General features: G+C 44.2%; 1 long non-coding RNA gene and 1 other non-coding gene across 2 annotated transcripts; one reads left to right on the top strand and one right to left on the bottom strand.

The window, feature by feature from the left end:
- Positions 1 to 14,260: 14,260 nt before the first annotated feature.
- LOC129137152 (uncharacterized) lies at positions 14,261 to 18,733 on the top strand. The gene is made up of 2 exons (XR_008539365.1): positions 14,261 to 17,134; positions 17,931 to 18,733. It is a non-coding gene; the product is annotated as an uncharacterized LOC129137152 (long non-coding RNA).
- A 1,718-nt stretch (positions 18,734 to 20,451) lies between these two features.
- MIR184 (microRNA mir-184) lies at positions 20,452 to 20,535 on the bottom strand. The gene has a single exon (NR_031986.1). It is a non-coding gene; the product is annotated as a microRNA mir-184 (primary transcript).
- Between the last annotated feature and the right edge of the window lie 214 nt (positions 20,536 to 20,749).

Genomic DNA, 20,749 nt, shown 5'->3' with positions numbered 1-20,749 from the left:
TTCTTCTTTTTTCTATCTTTCATTTGTATCAGAGTTTGGTATAGTGTGGTGTAAGATTCTCCCATCTCTGGAAACAGTTTAAGAAGCACCATAGAGCTTGGTACTGTGGCTCATGCCTGTGATCCCAGTACTTTGGGAGGCTTGATGGGGGTGGATCACTTGAGGTCAGGAGTTCAAGACCAGCCTGGCCAACATGGAGAAAGCCTGTCCCTACTAAAAATACAAAAATTAGCAGGCTGTAAATATGGAGGCTGTGAAGTTTAAGATCAAGAAGCTGGCATTGGTTTCTGGTGAGGGCTGCTGTCTGTTTCCAAGATGGCGCCTGTTGCTGTGTCCTCATATGGCAGAAGGCAGAAAGGCAAGGGGATGTTCCCTTCAACCTCAAGCCCTTTTATAAGGGTCCTAATCTCATTCATGAGGACAAAGCCCTCATGACTCAATCACTTCCCAAAGGCCACAGGTCTTAATATTATTGGTATTGGGAATTCAGTTTCTGTATGACTTTTAGAGGGCTCAAACCATAACAGGACACAAGAATTATGAAGAATCGGGGAATCATGACACATCCAGAAAGCCCTACTAAAGCTGTAACAATGGACCCCAGAGAAATGAAGATCTATAAAATGACTGAAAAATAATTCAGAATAACCCTCTTAAAGAGGGTCAGGGAACTAAAAGAATATATACAGAGAAAATTAAATGAAATTTGGAAAAGAATACACAGACAAAATGAGAAATTTAACAGAGAAATTGAAACAATAAAAAATAGAAATTATAGAGATAAAAAATATAATAACTGAACTGAAAATTTTAATAGAAAGCTTCAACAGAAATTTTGATAAATAGAAGAAAGAACCAAGTGAGCTTGAAGATAGGACATTTGAAATTATCCAGTCAAAGAATAAAAAAAGAATGAAGAAAGCCTCCAGGAATTATGGGATACCATCAAGAGACCCAACATTCACATAATAAAAGTTGCTGAAGGAGAAAAGAGAGAAAAAGAGCCAGAAAGCATGTTTTAAAAAATAACAGCTGAAAACTTTCCAAATATAGGAAAAGACGCCAACATCCAGGTACAGGAAGCACAGAGATCTCCAGTTAAATCCAACCCAGAAAGGAGTTCACCGAGATATATAATAACCAAACTATCAAAAATCAAAGACAAAGAAAAATTTCCGATAGCTGGGTTTTGACTCAGTTGGTATATAGTGTTCAAATAGCCAGTTAAACATAGAGTAAATAGTCATAAAAAAACAAAATGGTTCCTCGTCTCCTAGTAAATACAGTTTATCTGCAGAATGAAGATAAGGGCTTCTACATCTAAGGCAGGATCTTTACCTTGACACTATTGACATTTGGGACTGAATAATTCTTTGTTGTGGAGCACTGTCTGTCCTGTGCATTGCAGGATGTCTAGCAGCATCCCTGTCCTCTATCCACCAGATGCCAGTAGCACCCTCCATACCTCCAGTTGTGACAACCAAGAATGTCTCCAGACATTGCCAAATGTCTTCCCTTGTTGAGAAGCATTGACCTAGAAGAAACACTCCACACCTTTCTCCTAGGCTTCCCACTCACCTATTCCCATCAGTTGCCTTCAAATAGAAGTTTCAGAGTGAGATGTGTGGCAGAAGTGCTGCTTTGTAACAGTGGAGAAAGCCTCTGCTTTGACTTCTAGAAGCTTCTATCTCTGATGATACCTTTCAAATTTATGGTAAAAGCTTGTAATCCTTTATTTAGTTGAATGCTACCAATTTATTCCTTGCTGGCGTGTCTTCTATTTCAGTTTTTTTATTAATTTTATGGAGAGGGAATTTACGTGTTCCTCTATACTCCACCATCTTTCCACACCTGTCTCCTCTCTCGGTCCCAGCTCCGAGTTCTTTTCACTGCATGTCTGACAGAGAAATGTCAGGTTACAGTAAAATTATAATTAAATCTATAGTCAGCTCTTATCAGATGGCATTAAACAGAGGAACCTGGAATAAAGTACAATGTTCTCTAAAGGGAGAAATATTTTTACATGAATATTTTGGTATTTGTTAATGTACTGGAGTTAATAGAGAGGTGTAGGAGGTGCTGAATAGACATCCAATTTGTAGTGATGATTGCCAAATTAAGATTAGCACAGAAACCTGTCTGGAGTGGGAGGTAAAGTCTGCTGTTCCAAAGAAGAGGTTTTAAAGGTGTAGGTGGGGAGAGTGAGAAAAACGGAACGTAAATGCTCTTGTGACAGGAATGAGAAAAGAGCCTGCAGGTCTCCTGAGAGCCAGGAGTATTAATTTAGAAGTAGGTGTGACAGCCAGCCCAGAGATGACCAGCAATGGCCATTCCTTAATCCTGACCTTGTTGACATCCTTTAAAAGCATCGGATAACTTACAGCTTGCAAAGAAATTTCATATATTTAGCATTTTAAGTAAAATGGGTAAATGCATGTGATGGCCTAATAAAAGGATTTGTAATGGGATCCCTAAATAGACAAGGGCATAATTATGATTAGCCAAGGACAATCACTGGGAAGAGGGACTTAGCTGAAAGCTGCTAACATTCAACATTCCCTGTAGCCAGAAGACTTAAGTGCTTCAGTCTCAAAGGTGGAAGAAATCTGGGTGGCAAATGACAGCATCCACTACAGTCTACCGGTTGTGCCACTCAGATCCACTTGTTTTGTAAAAGTCTTGAGAGCAGCTCCTTCAGGATTCTGGTGGGCCTCTTTTCCTGGGGGAAAGGCACAAAAATAAAGTAATTGGCTGGACTGTAGCTTTGCCATTGCCACTGGTCTCAAGATCATGACATGACTGGTCCTTATTATCTTCTTTCTCTATTATGCATCTGAGAGTCCCCTTACTCTTGGTGAGCACTTCTGATCTAGGTATTTTGCCTTTTGTGGGTTACCTGTGGTCTAAACCCCAAGTCATTAGGTCTTTCTCAAGCTGTGGCAGCAATACTTGACCATTTCCCATGAAGATTGGACAGGGGAGTACTGACAGAAGCCCCAGTGGATCACTTTGGTCTCAAACACATTTTTCTCTGCTCCCCTTTGGATGACAGCAGCCTTAGTTTTGCCTAATCAAAGTCAATTACCACAGCTAGAATGGTGACTCCTTTCTTTTTCTGTCAGCACAAATTGCCCACAGTGACCATGCAGCAGCCATAATATGAAATTTAATGGGACTTGTATAGCCGTTGATGGAATCATTTCCCCAACCTGAGATCAAGACCTCCAGACTCACAGACTCCAAACTTGTGGGAACAGGATGCAGACATTCCCTAACTGGGAGTAATGTAAGTAGGACCACTTCTTCCTCCACCTCTTAGTTCCCAGACCCATGTAACAAAGAACCACTGAAGTCCTCTGAGTAGAGAAATGGCAATTGCACTGCAGTAATGTTGAGGATAGGCCATAAGGAATGTATCTGAAGCAGGAAGACCCGTGAGGAAGCTGTTAGAATTGTCCAGGCAGGAAATTATGTGGGCCTAATAATGGAATATTATTAGAGCCTGACATTTTCTTCAGCAGGAAAGCAAGCTCTTGGCATCCAATTAGTGGTTCTGGGTACATCAGGAGGCATACTGTAGGTTAGGAAAGACATTTTTTAAGCTTTCCCTGCACTCATATAAGCAAAACTATTACAGGACCATTCCAAAAATAACTGAGCCAAACTGGTGAGCTGCAGCTTGGCTGTACGTCAGCTTGATCAGCAGAGACGCAGAAATACTGTCACTCCAAAAAAAAAAAAAAAAAAAAAAGATAGACAGGTAGACTCTCTGTATCAGCCCCACCCAGAGTGGGGCCAGGGATTCTGCCCCCAGCCCTTGTTCTCTGTTTATTCCTCTGTCCCAGAACGTTTATTACCATCCACCTGGAATTCAAGATATTTACCTGTGTAGTTATCACCTGCTCTAGACCCTGTGATCCCATAGAGCAAGAAGCTTGTCCTATACTATTCTCCACCCTGACCATGCCTATTACAGTCCCTGGCCCAGAGATCAAGCTCAGTAACTGTTAAATGGAATTTAAAAATCTTGCAAGTGAGATCATGAAACTACTATCAGTAACCAGTAATAACAACAATAATCATCATAATAGGTAACATTTACTAGGCCCTTCCTATGGGCCAGGCACACTGCTAAGGGATTTTGATGGATTCTCTTAGTTAGTTCTTCCAAAAACGCTATGAAGTAGGTGTTATGACCATCTCCATTTTACACAGAAAGAAACTTTAGCACACAGAGTTTAGTAACTTGCCCAAAGCCACCCTGCTACTAAGTGGTCGTCCCATTTGTCAAAAAAAAAAAAAAAAAAAGACTTAGGAGGGTGCTACCACTATGGCCCTGCAAATGTGATACCCATTTCAGCAAGATTCCAGACCTATCTGTGAGATTAATAGCTACTAGGCACTTTTGGTGATTACTAGGAACCAGTGCATGTTCGTCAGGAACAAGCCATGCTAGCTTAACCTCGTTTCTCTTCCCGTTATTCATTCCACCCCAGCATCCCTGAAAACACCCTTCATCAATGGCCATGTATTCCAAATCCTGCCCCACGCCCCCAACCCTGCTGCACAACCTCCAGCCATATGCTCCTTTGAGAGTTTCACACATGCCTTTTACGTAGGCATTTATTTTCAAGGAATCAAAGGTGTCATTGCAGTTTCTCTGTCATTCCTCCTCCACAGCTGCCACCCTGTCCCTGCACAGCTTCCAATAGTTCAGCCTTGGGTAGACTGCACTTGGAAAGAGGAAACCCAGCTGTCTGGGATCACGTGCACAGCAATATCGACTGGAGCCCTAGGACCAGAACAGCCTCACCCCACCCTCCTCACCCTGTGCCCAGCCTCTAGGTTTCTCGGCTTGCCCATTAGAAGGACAAGTTTGCTCACAATGGCCTGGGCTTTAATAAGAAGGAGGTGGAACTCCACCCCTACTGCTGGCCATGCGATTTGGCCATCACCTCAATCTCTCACTTCCCTCAGGAGTGAAAAGGTTGCTTCAGGGAGGTAGCAGTAAAGTACAAACATGGATATAAGGAACTCCTACAGCTCAACAGCCAAAAACCAAATAACCTGATTTAAAAAATGGGCAGAGGACTTGAATAGACATTTCTCCAAAGAAGACATACAAATGACCAACAGGTATATGAACTCACCTAATTATCACTAAGCATCAGGAAAATGCAAATCAACACCACAGTAAGACATCATCTCACACCCATTAGGACAGTCATTATCAAATAATTAGTGATCAAATAATGAATAATTAGAAAATAATGAGTGTTGTTGAGAATGTAGAGAAATTTGAATCCCTGTGCACTGTTGGTGGGAATGTAAATTGGTACAGCCGTGGTGGTAAACAGTATGGAGGTCCCTCAAAGAGTTGAAAATAGAACTACCATATGATCCAGCAATACTACTTCCGAGTATTTATTTAAAGAATTGAAAACAGGATCTTGAAAGAGCTATTTGCACTCCCATGTTCACTGCAGCATTATTCACTATAACCAAGAGGTGGAAACTACCTAAATGTTCATCAAGGGATAAATAGATAAACAAAATGTGGTATATACATACGATGGAATGTTATTCAGTCTTAAAAGAAGGAAATCCTGCCACATGCAACAACATGGATGAACCTGGAGGAATTATGCTAAATGAATCAAGTCAGTTACAGAAAGATAATACTGGAGGATTCCACTTACATGAGGTCTCTAAAGTAGGCAAACACATAGAAGCAGAAAGTAGAGTCGTGACTGCCAAAGGGGAAGCAGAATGGGAGTTGTTGCTCAGTGAGTGCAGAGTTTAGTTATGCAAGAAAAAAAGTTCTAGAGGCCAGGCATGGTGGCTCATGCCTGTAATCCCAACACTTTGGGAGTCTGAGGCGGGAGGATTGCTTGAGCCCAGGAGTTTGAGACCAGCCTGGGCAATATAGTGAGAGCTTGTCTCTAAAAAACAAAACAGGCCAGGCATGATGGTTCATGCCTGTAATCCCAGCACTTTGGGAGGCTGAGGTGGGTGGATCATTTGAGGTCAGGAGGTCGAGACGAGCCTGGCCAACATGGTGAAACCCCGCCTCTACTAAAAATACAAAAATTAGCCGGGCGTGGTGGCGCATGCCTGTAATCATAGCTACTTGAGAAGCTGAGGCACGAGAATCACTTGAACCCGGGAGGTGGAGTTTGCAGTGAGCCGAGATTGGGCCATTGCACTCCAGCCTGGGTGACAGAGCAAGACTCTGTCTAAAAAAAAATAACAATTATTTTAAAAAAGAAAAAGTTCTAGAGATCTGCTATATAACATTGGGCTTATAGTTAACTACACCGTACACTTAAAAATCTGAGGGTAGATTTCATGTTATGTCTTTACCACATTTTTTACAGGAAAAAATGTGAAACGAATCCAGAATAAGCATCATCTGTTCCTAACCACATCATTTTTAGACTTAATTGAAAGGCAGGGGGAAGGACAGCATATAATCTAGAGCCATTTCACTCTGTCCCTCAAAATTTATCTTGACCTGGGCGGCAGCTATATGGGCACGTGTGTGTGTAAGAATTGGGGTTTATACAAAGAACAAATTCATAAGCTGTGTACAGCTTATAACATTTATATATTAGTGCAATTTCTGTGTAATGGTATACTAAAATAAAAATGGAAACTAAAGGGTAAAAAAACAACTCAATGCTTGAAGAAACTTGATTGACACGATGAGGAGTTTAGACTGTCTCATGATCAGTGAACGTCATGGAATATTCTAAGCAGGGGAGGGTCCCACTAGGAGCTATGCTTTTTCTGGAAGCTTCTTGAAGTTTTTGGCCTTCTGTGCAGGCCATGGAGTCATGCCCTCACTCTCCCACTGCCCTAAGCCCCTTGAGGGCGGGATTCCTGCCTGCTTTATTGCAGCCCCCGCTTCAGTGCCTGGTGTAGTCACTGGCATCTAGCTGGCTGACTAATTAAGGGTGGGGACACCCTAATCGCTTCTGGGAAATCAATGGAGAAGGCAGGCTAGTGCTCAAGGCCAGCCCACTCAAGTCAACCAGCATCAATAGGGCACCTGCTGTGTGCAGAGTCATGAAATGTTGCCTAGAGAAGCTGCTTCGACAACAGAAATGTTCCCAAATTTCCCTCCCCCAAAATAAGGGCCCTCTGTCTAGGTGGATTTTCTTAGAAGCTCTGGCTGATGGTTTTCAATTTCGAGTCCCACCCAAAGACACTCTTTGATGTTATAGGACTTGCCTAAAGATGCAGCTTGCAGACTCCAGCTCAAGCAGGTTCCAAATGAAGCTTAATGAAGACAATTTTGGGGTTAAAACAATCTCTTGTTGCCATGGCAACACTGCAGGTCATTAAAGAGAAGGCATTTAGGGCTGGCTGGGCTCCTGCAGGTCCGAGGGCTGGTGGGAATCACAGTCCGTGGGGCAGGGGGAAGGGGGACCAGAGAGAAGACTAGTCAGAGAGGCAGAGATTGCCAAAGTGCCCCATCCTCCTGCTAGGATGCAGAATGGAAAGGACTAAATATACGTGGCACACTCACACAGAATAATCCACCTCTCAGGACTGGTGATGTTTGCAGAGGGGTTGAGAAAAACACTCCTTACTCAGGGCTGATTCAGGAGGCTCCCTTAGCAGGCCCCCGCATCTGGACACTGCAGGATATCTGAAACTGCAACCAAAGAATAGGGAATGGGAAGCTGGAATATACACTCTCCTGGGTAGGTACCCCATCCTAGAGAGAGCTGAGGAAAGAGGGGAAAAAAGTGATAGAAAGAGGAAAGGATGATGGGAAGTCTTAAGACAATGAACACAGCCCTCTCTGCCTGGAGCCCCCAGGTAAATGCAGGAGAATCACAAGCCAGTGTGGCTCCGTAAGACTTTGTTGACCTCAAAACGGTCGCCAGCATTATGAGCAGAGTCAAAGAGAAATTTTGAACCCAGCTCAGAGGCAAAAGCTTTCCCAAGACATTTCAGCATCCATTCATCATCCCTGCCCAATTCAGGGCCTTTCCCGTCACCCTAACAACCTACATCTCATAATAATCAGCAGGACTCTTTATCAGGAGGGATGAACAAAGTCAGCCTGCAAAGGTAATTTACCCCCAGTTCAGAAGGATTTGTCGTCTGGGTTCTTCTAGAAAATCAGACATGCTGCTGAGAGTCCCAGCTCCAGGCAATCAGAACCAAAGGCTCTCGAACTTGGTACAAGGGACTCTGCTAGAGGGCAGGTGCCCATTGAGCAGGCACATCAATAGATAAGGAAAACTCCAATGCTCTATAGCCCCTAATAACACAAATGAGGAGGCTGAAGAATTTCAGCTCTAACTGCAGTTAATCACAAAGGGAACTACAGGATATTCTGCAATGAGAGGTTCTACAGGATGTCATCAAGAATGTGAGCTATCACAGAATGGTAAATGTACAATCCCATGACACAGAAGGGCACGGGAATGCAGGCCAAGCTGCTGGACCAGTTTGAAAGAGCCACTGCATGTGTTAGCCTCAAGCTGAGCACCCAATACAGCTCCCTGCAATGCTGTGAGTGGCCCTGCCCCATCATGGGCTTCTGCAGGAAAATAGACCTGCTTCAGGGCTAGAGGTTAGGGCCACAGATAGTGGCCTGGAGGTTGGATGGCCACAAAACTCCAGAGGTCACCAGCTAAAGGTGTCCCAGAGTCAGGCTTGGACATGGAGCACATGAAGAGGAAGAAGGGGCTGATCTGCTAAGCCTGGTCTTAGAGGGCATCTAAGTAACTCTAGGCAGAATGTCTGGGGGGTGAGGGTACCACAGACAGGGGGGACACCAGGCCACAGGCGCACTCAATGCAGCTGGTTCTGGAGGTAAATGGGGGCCGAAGCAGCCCCCAGGGGAGAGAGGACCGAGGTCTGGGGCAGGGTCCGGGGCCCAGACGTGGAGGCTGTAGTTAAGGGCAGGGAAACCAAGAGAGAGGCCCAGAGTTTGAGGGCCTCAGGGCTTTGGCTGTAAGTTTTCAGGAATCACCCAGCTGTTTTTTGGATGGGGAAGCAGAGACCCTGAGATCACACAAAGAGCCCCTTCTAGCCCCAGATCAAGTCCAAAGTCCAAGGTTCCAATGGACAGGAGCCTTCAGAACGTCCAAGAGGCCCCTGCAAAGTGTGGGGCTGGGGTGCCTTGCCATCTTGTAATAAACAGCAGAACTCAAGCATACCCCACTTTTACCCCAGGCTGTCAGGAACCTGAGAGTGTTCCAACAGCAGGAGATTGCCCTCCAAGGACAAGGTGCATTTTGCTAGTGAGGCTTATGCAGATTTAAAGCATGAAATACAAGAGAGATGAGGCTGTGCCACAGACCATCCTTCTTCTCTGCCCTTCCTTGCCAAAACACAGCCTCTCCTCTAAGTAACTTTGAGAAAAGTAGCGAAGACTAGTGTTTTAAAGGGGCCCAAATTGTTAGCATAATGGTAATGACCACATGCCCAGTCCAGCCCTGCTCACACACCTTGTTCCTGCAGCACCACAGTGGTTGAGTTACAAACATCCCAGAGAGATGGTTGGCCTGGAGCAAGAGCACCGTGCCTTGACTTGGGAGGCCTGGGATGATGTCCTGGCTTCTTCATAAATGGCCCCTGAGGACCCCTTCACAAAAGGATGTTCCAGTGTAACAGGGTGCCTGGTTGGAGTTTTCTTGTCGCTCTGAAATGCCAACTAAAAGAGACATTTGGGAACAAATGGTGGCACCTACCCCACTTTGGAAGTCCAGAGCACCACCAGCAATGGGGTCAGCCACTGGGTAAGAGGGTCAATTTAGAGATGCCATTTTGGAGACTAAGCCCTATAATTCCCCCTACCTTGCCCCCTGGACAGAGAGGAGGACAGGACATGGGGACAGGCACTATTCAGGAAACACTATATTTGTGAGAAGAGAGACTTTCATCCTCCTCTTCCCTGTGGGGGTGGGAAACAGGGTGTCTCTCCCAAGAAAACATTTAAATCTGGGGGAGTGCTTTCAAAATGAAAAGATTAGATTTGGTTCCCTGGTTAGGTATCTGCTTGGTCTCCAGACTTTCGTCTACCCCTGTATGACCAGAGCTGGGAGGAACTCTCTGGAAAAAGGGATGCCATGGGGACTACAGCCAGGAAGACAGAAGGTCAAGGTCACCACCTCCAACCACCAATCTCTAAGAGGGTAGAAAATGGATCCTACCTGGCTGTAGCTGGTGGCTTGGCAGTGCTGGCCAGGAAAGAATCAACTGCAATCAGGATGTGAAGAAAACCTGTCCTCCTCTCTCTCCTCCTGCATCTACTCCAGAGAAAGAGTGCCAGGATGGGGAGAGGAGGGGGCAGTAAGAGCAAACCATGCCCCTGCCCTTCACCCCAACCCAGCTGCCAGACTCCAACCCAAACAATGAGTGCTCCCAATCTCACCTGCTCTGAGGAGAAAAGCTTTAAATAGATGTGAGATCAACATTTAAAAATGACCAGGGCTGAGTACTTCAGAATTGCAAGTGACTGGACTTTCTGGAAGTAGGCTGTACCATTATTAGGGCAGCTGCCACCCGGAGAAACAGCATAACAACAGTCAGGGCAGTTGTGGGGAATGGGGCAGGGGACAGAACAACTCATTTCATGTTCATATCCTAATAAGTTGCAACTGCTTAATAAACCACTTATGCTAACAGCAACTTGTTGGCTCAGTTTTCTAAAGCCTGGAGGCAGGAAGGTGAGGCTCACGCTCAGGGACCCCAGATGTGACCAGAGATGAGGCTGCAGAGCAGAGCAGGGAGAGGTCCTGCTGCTAAGGCCAGCTGGAGTCACAGTGGGGAGGGACAGGAATGCCAGGCAGAGGGCCTAGATTTGAGTCCAGGCAATGGAGAGGGGAGGGAGAGGAACCGGGTGCCTACAGATTGAAGGGGCATTCTCACTGTGGAAGTTCATTCCCAAGGGTTGCCTGACCACCTGCATGTGCCCCAGGGATTGGGTCCCACTGTGTAGGATTCAGGCAGAACGATCTGGAGACGGTGGGCCATCCACACATCATAACACCTTTGGTGCAGCCACCAGCCCTTGGCCAGTGCCCTCCTCTGAGTTCACACAATCCCAGAGTTTCTGTCTTCCCACAGTGGGCATCACACTCTATGGTGCTTGCTGTTATACTTATGAGACATCTCTTATCCCAAACTGTGAAAGTCTCAGTGACAGGGAGGGTTCTTATCATTTTTCTCTCCTCCCACCAGCAAGGACCCTGATTACAGTAGCTGTTCAGTGAATGTTTCTTGAATGAATGTCTGGATAGGTAATAGAATGACTGAACAAACAGATGAATGAATGAATGAGTGGATGGATGAATTAACCCTTTAGAATATAAAAAATATTTTACTCTATCACATTCCTACCATACAAATGTGTCCAGGCTCTCAACTGAGGCCTCGAAGAATAGGAGACATCTTTGTATGAAGTATCTGTGATCTTTAATATATGACTGAGCTAATGACAGTCCTGACTAAAGTAAACTGTGCCCTCCAGAATATCACAAAATGAAAGTTTCAAGTGTCCACCCTCTAGTGTCCAATTGCTAGACTGCACCACTGCTTTTTAAGTTTTATAAGCACAGCTGTTTTCCAGAAAGATGACGCAGGGCTTTAGGGACACAAGGAATTTGCTTGGAGTCGTTCCACTTTTCTGTCCCTGGAGGAAAAGACATTGATTTGCACGTCCTATGTCCCCAGCAAGGGGCTTGTGTGGCATTCCAGCTATCTTCAGGGTGACTGTTCTACCAAGGTATAACATTTGCAAAGTAGAGCCTTATGATTATTTTCTAAAACTTGATAAAGAAAAGTTGACTGGATTCAAAATTCATTCACAATATCCAAAGAAATATCAACATTGCAAGTGCCAAAGAAAGAAAAGAAAGGGCCATCTGATTCCCCAAGCATAATTTCAAATGATGAACATTGTTCTTAATTTTTTATCATTTACTGGGGTGGGAAAATTTCTAGTCAGTATGTATTGAATTTAAAAATCATAATCAGGGATTGCATAGAGACATTTCAGGTATAAAATCTAATTTTTTTTAAAAAGGTAGATGCAAACTCAAGTTTCTCATTAAGAAATTTGATAATTTTTATTGATAAGTTTCATATAAATTCAATATTTAGTATTTTTTGTGATATTTTCTATTATTTCACTCATCCTAATTATATATTATGGAGAAAATATAACGAACTTATTCACCTAGCCCCTTAAATGTTCCAAAATTCCCTCCAGTTTACCTTTATGTGCAAGGCAAATGTTTTCTGTGTGTGCCATGATAGGAAAGAATGTTGGAAAGCACTTGGATAGAGGTTGCCTATTTTAACTTAGAACTGCTAAAATTCTTTAAAGTCCTTGTTAAAAGTATAAAATTCTGGCATAGGCTTAGATTTTAATAACTCAAAGCTCATTTAACTGAAAAAAATAAGAGGTCAGCCTCTTTAGAAGCTGTAAAACTTGGCTGCCACGATTAATGTATGGCAGATTATGTTTTCCAAGGATGACTGCAACAACATCTCCCCTCCCACGTGGTCTTCTTACTCTGTGATTTTGGCATCCCTCCCATAATAAAATGGGGTCTGTGTTTTCTTTCTCTTAAATCTGGATTTGTGACAAAAATGGAAGATGCGCTGTTTGACTTCCAAACCTACATGATAGAAAGTAATACATATTCTTGCTGGTACTCCCGGTACACTGGTTTTTTGGAATTCAGCCACCATGCTGTGAGGAAGCCCAAGTAGCCCCATGAGGAAGTCATGTTAAATGTTCCAGCCAACAGTCCCAGCTGAATTTCCAGCTGATGGCCAGCACCAACTTGTCAACCATGTGAATGAGACATCTTGAAAATTCATCCTTTAGTCCCAGGTTGAGCCACCCCAGCTGACACTGCACAGAGTAGAGACAAGCTATTTCCAAGCCCTGCTGAAATTTCAGCTTTGTGAACAAAATAAATGAGTATTGGCATTTAAGCCACTAAATTTTACAATAGTTAGTTACACAGAAACAGCGAGAACAATGAAGAAACAAAACTCAGCTAAAATAGGTCAGAGAAGGATAAATTAGCAATACTTATGAAAAGCTCTCAAAGATATACATGCCCTTATACACAACTATTCCACTTTTGGGAATTGAATCCTAAAGAATAAATTAAAGATATGCATCCAAGATTTCCCTACAAAAGTATTCTTCAAAACAGCAAAAAGCCGAAAAACAACCTAAATGTTCAATAGAGAATTGAGTAATTCAATTATGGTACACCTAATTCTGTTGGTCTAAAACCTGACCATCAGAATCACTTGAGGATCTTTCTAAAGAAAAGGAAAATGAATAGTCCCTCCTCGAGTTACTTTATTGATGAATATTAAGACTGTTTCCAGTTTGGGGCTATTACAGTCTTGTAATGTATTATACTTCTATTCTTAAGTACTGTTGCTTTTATTCTCATTCCTAGAAGTGGGCTAGGTGCATCAAAGGTAGGCACAACTTCAATTGTAATAATTTTCCACTAAATCTATAGCAATTTATATTCAATTCATATGACTTCCCATTTCTCCACACCCTCGCCAAACCTGGGTGTGACTGACTTCTTAGATTTTATCAATGAGATGTACAAACAATGGCTTTGTCTTAATCTGCACTTCCCTGATTACTGGTAGAGTTGAGCAGAAGTTTATTTTTCACTTACATTTCCTCTTCTAGGAGTTGCCTCTTTATGTCCTTTATCCATTTTTTTTTCTTTCTGGGCTGTTTGTCTTTTTCTTACCAATTTGGAGGAGTTTGATCATTAGGGATATTGCCCTTTGTCAGTCATATGGGTTTTAGGTATTTCCTCTCAGGCCTGTGTTGGCCAATATGGCAGCCATCAACCACCTGTGGCTACACACATCTAAACTAACTTAAATTAAATGAAATCTAAAATTCTCTTCCTCCGTCACACTAGCTTCACTGCAAGGATCCAGTAGCTACATATGGCTAATGGCTACTGTATTGGACAGTGCAGAATAGAAAAGTTATACTCCAACTACCATTCATCTTTCTTCTATGTTTATGTTACCTTTGGCCATACCTAATTTGAAATTTTTAAATAATTAAATCGACAATCTTTTCTGTATGGCTACTAGGTATGTCTTTCTGCATTAAGAAGGCCAACCCTGGCTGGGTGCAGAGACTTGCACCTGTAATCACAACATTTTGGGAAGACGAAGTAGGAGGATTGCTTGAGTCCAGGAGTTTGAGATCAGCCTGGGCAACATAGGGAGATCCCTATCTCTACAAAAAAAAAAAAAAAAAAAAATTAATTAGCCAAATGTAGTGGCACACACCTGTAGTCCCAGCTACTCTGAAGGCTGAGGCAGGAAAATCAGTTGAGCCCAGGAATTTGAGGCTGCAGTGAGCTATGATCGCACCACTGAACTCCAGCCTGGGCAACAGAGCAAGACTCTATTTCTAAAAAAAAAAAAGCCAAACTATCCCAAGATTATTTCTTAAGGCTTCTAGTTTTTACTTCTAATATTTTTACAGTACTTTTTTATTTAGATCTTTAATCCAGAAAGAATTAATATTTGCATATGGTAAGGCTGTACATCTAGCTTTATTTTCTTCCAGATGTATAGCATGTGTATTTGTTAAATAACTCATTCTTTTAGTTATGTAGTTTGTATTTAATGTTCAGATGAGTAATGTCTGTGTAATCAAACTGTTTTTTTTTAGTGAATTGTGCTTTGCTCTTATGCTTAGACAGTTCTGCCCCACTGTTGGTCAGGTGAGCACTCAGTTGCATTTTCATCCAGGTACTGAGTGCCAACGTTCCTTCTGCAATTAAAGATGGGGAAACCGAAGCCAGAAGTTGAAGAGCAGCCTGGGTAACATAGCAAGATCTCATCTCTAAAACAAACAAAAATGATGGGGAAACTGAGTCCTGGGAATGGTAAGATGACAAGAACAAAGGGACAAGCCTATGGTAACGAGATGCATTTTGAGGGCCGCCAACTTCCAGGCTGGAGGATCTCTCAGTATCCACAGCACTATATCCATTTCCTGTACATCTGCTGTGTAGCTCTTGTACCTGGCTCAGTACCTGGATCAGCTACAGAAGCACACAGATGGTTTCGTCTTAAACTTGAAGCCCCAGTTTCCTCACCAGCATCCCTTCTCACAGGCAAAGCCTCCACCCTAGTGCTATTCCTAGTGCCCAGGCATTCTCCATGGCCATCCTCTGGGCTCAGCCTCTGCAAATACAGCCAGCCTGGATACAAAACAAACATGTGGTTAGCATAAGGAAACCACGAAGCTGATTCAGATGAAAGATCCAGTGAAGAGGCCTCCCTGAGAGGGAGGATAGGCTACATAATTGGTGCAAAATGAAAATGCAGGTCCCCTTGGTAAAAATTATTACATGTTTCAAGATGGTAACAGCAGAGAGTTTAGCCAAGCCCAGGGCCTTCCTATACATGAGGCCATGAAGCCATCCCTGCTTCTGGAGGTACCAGACCCAGGGAACTGGGACCCCGCCAAAGCTCCTTCAGTATTCAAATTGAGGCAACTTCATCCTCCTGCAAAAGAGCCTCAGAGCCTGGACTGCAGGGTTCAGTGATGACCCAGCCTCCCACCACTCCCATTGTGCCCCTGAATTAGGGCTCTGCCTTAACTCTCCTAATTCAGAAACTTCAGCTCCACAAAGACCTCAGGCCCCACCCCATCTTCACCCTAGCACATCTGAGCCTCAGCCAAGGGGTGTGATCTGGAGTGGTGGACACAGCCCTGGACCACTGCGAAACAAGCAAGAAGTATGCTCAAGGCCATAGGAAGGAAAGATTCTGTACTCTGGAATCATACAGACTTGGGTTTAAATTCCACTCTACTACTCACCACCTATGTGACTGTCACTTAGAGATGCTCATATGAGACCACCATGAGGATTAACTGAAGTGAGTCCCACTGCCTGGCACAGAACAGTCACTTTTAAGGAGAGCAGTGTAGCCGAGTGGTAACAGCATACACTGCCTGAAAAATCCCAGCTCTGGCACTTAGCAGTATTCAGCCTAAGTCATACTCCTGAATGTCTGCCTGCCTCAGTTTCCAAGGAAGTGACACGGGGATGATGCTAGTTGTACATTCTTCATTGTGTCATTTTAAAGATTAGACAGGTTAATGTTTGCAACTCAGTTTGGAACACTGTCTGGCACATAATGAGCTATATGAGTATGTGTTTTATTGATTAGGAATGCTTTATGAATGTTATGTGAGCATTTGGGATTTGGAGTTAGACGGGCTGGGTTTGAGGTTTTTCTCCACCTTGTGGACCTTGAAAAAGAGGCTTGAGCAAGCCCTGTAGCTTATGTGAGCTTCAGTCTTCTGGTCCACTTAGTGGAAATAAAAGTTGGCACCTTTGGTTGTTGCAAAATATGCCCCTGGTGCCAAAGTGCTGATAAGCGAGATGCAAATATTGGCTGTGGTTGTTGTGATTGTCATTGTGATTATCTGTCTGGTCATCAGAATTCCTGGTCTTGTGGGGCCATGGAAAGAGCACAGGATCCATTCATTTTTTCTGTGATGTTTACTGTTAACCTGCTCTGGGCCCTACATTATGCTGAGAGCTAAGTCTATGGAGATGAGTAAATTGGAGCCCCTGCCCTCCAGAAGCTCACATCCTCCTACTCATGGCAGACAAATAAACGTGAATTACACTGCAGGGAGGTAAGTGTGGCAGCAGATGTAGTATGCAGTGCAGAGGTGGCCATGGTTGCGGGGGCAAGGAGGGCTTCCTAGCATGGGCGTTATTTGACCAGAGGTCTGGCGGTGGCTTTTGCTAGCAGTGTGATCTGAGCCAGGGACAGATACCTCTGTGAGCCTTTGTTTCCTCATCTGTAAAGTGGTTAAAGACTGAATAAAGCAAAATATGTGCAAACAGTCTGTGAATGGGGAAGTAACAGATGTTGCTTTCTATTATGTTCTCTCCTAGCCATGAATATCAATTATTACAGAAATGAAAAGGGATCCTGCACCCAAATTCAAATCAAGCAAGTTCACCTAGAGGTTGCAGTGGGGTGGAGGGCCCAGATCTGGGCTGTTTGGATCTCTCTGCAGGATGAAAGGGATTTCCTGGACCTGGCTTTGCTGTCCCTTGTTCCTTTTGTAAGCATCTGACTCTTCCTCTATCCATAAAGATGAAGACATTCTTTCGCAGGGATTTAATATTGGGGCTGCGTGCCTGGCCCCTGAGAAAGCCCAAGCTTCCTCCTCCTTTTGAATCGAACCCAGTGCAGCTTTATGCGCTCCAGACGAGCCTGCATTCCCCTTAATGCCCCTGGAATTGCTTACTCACACCAAAATCCGCTGCCTCAGGCGTTTCCAGCCAGAGGTAAGCCTTCTTTTCATGGGCAATCAGGCAGCAGCCTGGAGCACAGAGGGGAAGGGGGGCACCTGCATGCCCGGCTGGGTCTCTGTAGACAGTGGATCATGCGAGGCCTCCCCTCTCCTTGACCCTGTGTGATGAGCCCTGGGAGGAGGCACCCAGGCCAGGGGAGGAGCTGTGTAGTGACAGAAAGGGCATCTACATCTCTACCACGTAAGTGGGGAAACTGAGGCTGGGCCTAGCACCAGATCACTCATGTTGAAACCTAGGTTTGAACTGGGTCTCTGAATCCCCATCCAGAGCTCACTGCCTTAAGGCTGAGGTGCCTGTGAGTATCTGAGGACCCTTACTATGAGACAGTGTTATCGCTGACTTACAGTCTGGGTAAAGAAGGTGAATGCAGTCAGAGGAGTAGATTCAGGTGTCAGACATTTGCATAAAATACCAATTGCTCCTCATGTTGGGGAGGTAATTCACAAGCTTGAATCTCTAAAAGGCTGCATCTGGTGGAGGGCGGGGCTATGTGTCTGTGCACGTCTGGTCTTTGAGTTCTTATTCAGCAAATATTGATTGCAGGCCCACCATGTGCCAGGCATCATGCCTGGGGCTTGGGATCCAGAGATGAAGAGACAGTCAACCAAGTCCATCAGGCTCTGCCAACCCCTGTAGTGTGAGTGGTGGTTGGAGCACGTGTTATACCCCCAAAAGGTGGGCTTGGCCAAGCCCTTCCACTTACCAGCCATGTGTCCTTCTGGATGGCAGTTTCCTCATCTGCAAAATGTGTGTAGCCCTAAGACCTGTCACCCAGGACCATTTGGGAGGTCAGCTGTTGTTTTGCAGGTGAAAAGATCCATCTGGTCTCTGGGCCTGGCACTCTATCTATAAAGTGAGGCTCTACTCCAACATGTACCCACGGTGTGCTCTGGGTAGTAAACTGTGGTGGTTTAGCACTTTGCCTTTGGGTCTGACAGTCCTGGATTCAAATCCAGACTCTGCCCTCTACTGTGTAACCTGGTGCATGTCACTTAACCTCTGTGGAACCCAGTATTCTCAACTATTAAATGAGGATGATAATAGTAGTAATCATAGTAGTACCTAGCTCAGACTGTTGGTGTAAAAATTAAATGAGCTAATTAAAATTAAAAAGTAAAGTGTTTTGCACAGAGACACTCCTAGTAAGCCCTGAAGAAATGAGAGCTATGCTTTTGATTATTAATATTCTTATAATCCAAAGGATGATGCAGGATTTTTTAAATCTTTCCACATGTATGTTTTTGGACCAGTCCAAAAAAGAATTGGAAACATACTTATGCCGCATAAAGACAGAGTTATGAGGAACTATAAAAACAAAATAAAACCTTTGGAGAATCAACTGCAAAGACATGTATTCTGTTTTTATTATAGTTCTGAGCCCAACAGTGTCTCACCAGGTGACTACCTGAGATATCCAACATCATATGTCCACCAGAGGATGGGGAACACTCAGCCCCTTTTTATCAACACCTTCACTGTCCAGCCAGCCCCTAACTGGCCCCTTTCTGTCTGAAGGAGGTGGCTGAGTCTCTGGGCTGGACTCTCCGCTCCTCCCAGCCGCCTCTGCCTATCCATCCCACGGCCACCTGAGCCGTTCTCCACACTCTTGAACCCAGAGCCAAGACACACAAGTGCTGAGTCTCATCAGTAACTGCAATCTCATGAAAGCACTCTTGGGCCTCAGTCACCTTGAAGAGCAGGAAAGGCTCTGAGGGGACATTCATTCCACCCATCATCTCAGGTTCCAGTTTGCTTTAAAGGAAACTGAGGCATCGCAAAGGTTAAAGACATGTGGAGGATCATACCAGAAGTTGAGAGCCCAGCCAATCCAAGTGCTGGGACTTTCACAGTTGTCAGGGGGCATTACAGCTGTATATTCAAAGCCTCAACTGTATCTTGCAATCACCTGGCACAGCTACAGTGCCCAGGCCACACCCTGGACCAATTAAATCAGAATCTCTGGGAATGAGATCCAGGCATCAGTATCAGATAGCCAAGCTTACATACTCCTGCATTAAAGTGAGAAGGCCCCCATGTGAACACTAAATGCCTTAATTCACATTATTTTTGCACGGTTCTCAAACCTACTCTTGCCCAGCCACATCCTGAAGATTCTGATGTAATTTGCCATGCATCAGGACCCTTCAAAACTCCCAGGTGACTCCAACAAGCAGCTAAGGCTGAGAACCACTGTGTTCATCTACCACCTTCATTTAACTTTAAAACTGTATTTACTCTTTAAGTAAAATCATAATATTTAATTACAGAAAAGAAAAGAAAAAAGTACCTGTTCAGCTGAGATGCAATCCATTGCATGTTAATCTGTATTCACATTCCAGGAAATAGAAGCATTTGTAGTTACAGGAATTTTTATCTGTGGTTTTACATCTTTACACACAGGTGTATAGACTTGCTTATGTGTCAGTCCGTTACTGCAATGTGCCAATTAAGACATTTATTGAGTTTGATTTGGTATAAGTAATTATGAGTTATAAAAGATCATTCTGAATCAACAACGTAATAAATAACCATCTTTAATATAATAGAATATAAGTTTAGTTAGAGTCATGAAACCTTCTGTCTCAGCACATGGTTCCTATAAACCGAAAAAGACAAAAGCATTTGGTGAGTATCTGTCAGCTGAAGAAAAATGTCTGGAAAGGGACTTTCCCTCAAATCAGACGGAAATTCCTGCTCTCCCTTTTTTCTTTTTTTTAAGCAAAAGTACCTAAAATTCCAAAAAGTCCTATACCCCTTTATTCACCTTATAAAGAAGTCTGTGGAATAAGCCCCATTCCCTCACCAACCACCCAACCGCTTTTCTCAAGGGGAAACCCTAAACCCAGTCGCAGAGAGCACATTTTGAATAAGCAAAGTGGAGATCTCACTGACAAAACACAAAGGCTACCCCAGCATCCTCAGGCAGGGGGCGCATACCTGGGCCCCCTATGCCCAAGGTCTCCTCCTGGAATCCCCTGCGGTCCTCGGGCACCCAGAGCGGGAGCGCCAGGTTTTCCCCATCACGCAGGTGCAGGCGGCGCGGGGGTTCCGGAGGCTGTGAGTGTCAATCACCTACCCTTATCAGTTCTCCGTCCAACACTTACAGTCACAAAGCTGGGCTGGAAAAGTGATAAGGGGACGTGACTGGCCGGCAAAGAAGTTTTGATGAAGCTTTGCAGGACAAGATGTAAATGGACGTTTGATTTCCCGGCGAGCCCTCCCCGCCCCCTCTCTGCAGTTCCTCCTCTGCCTCAAATTCAAAGCCCCTCTGTGCCCTTCTACTTTGCTCTGGCCTCTCGCCCCAGTCTCTCCCTCTGACACCTGGAGAGTCACTTATGTTTCTGCACACAGAAATTCAGACA

The sequence above is a fragment of the Pan troglodytes genome, chromosome 16, assembly GCF_028858775.2.
Source record: "Pan troglodytes isolate AG18354 chromosome 16, NHGRI_mPanTro3-v2.0_pri, whole genome shotgun sequence".
Lineage (NCBI taxonomy): Eukaryota > Metazoa > Chordata > Mammalia > Primates > Hominidae > Pan > Pan troglodytes.
Note: the sequence above shows the minus strand (reverse complement) of the source record. Positions and strands in the feature narration are given on the sequence as shown.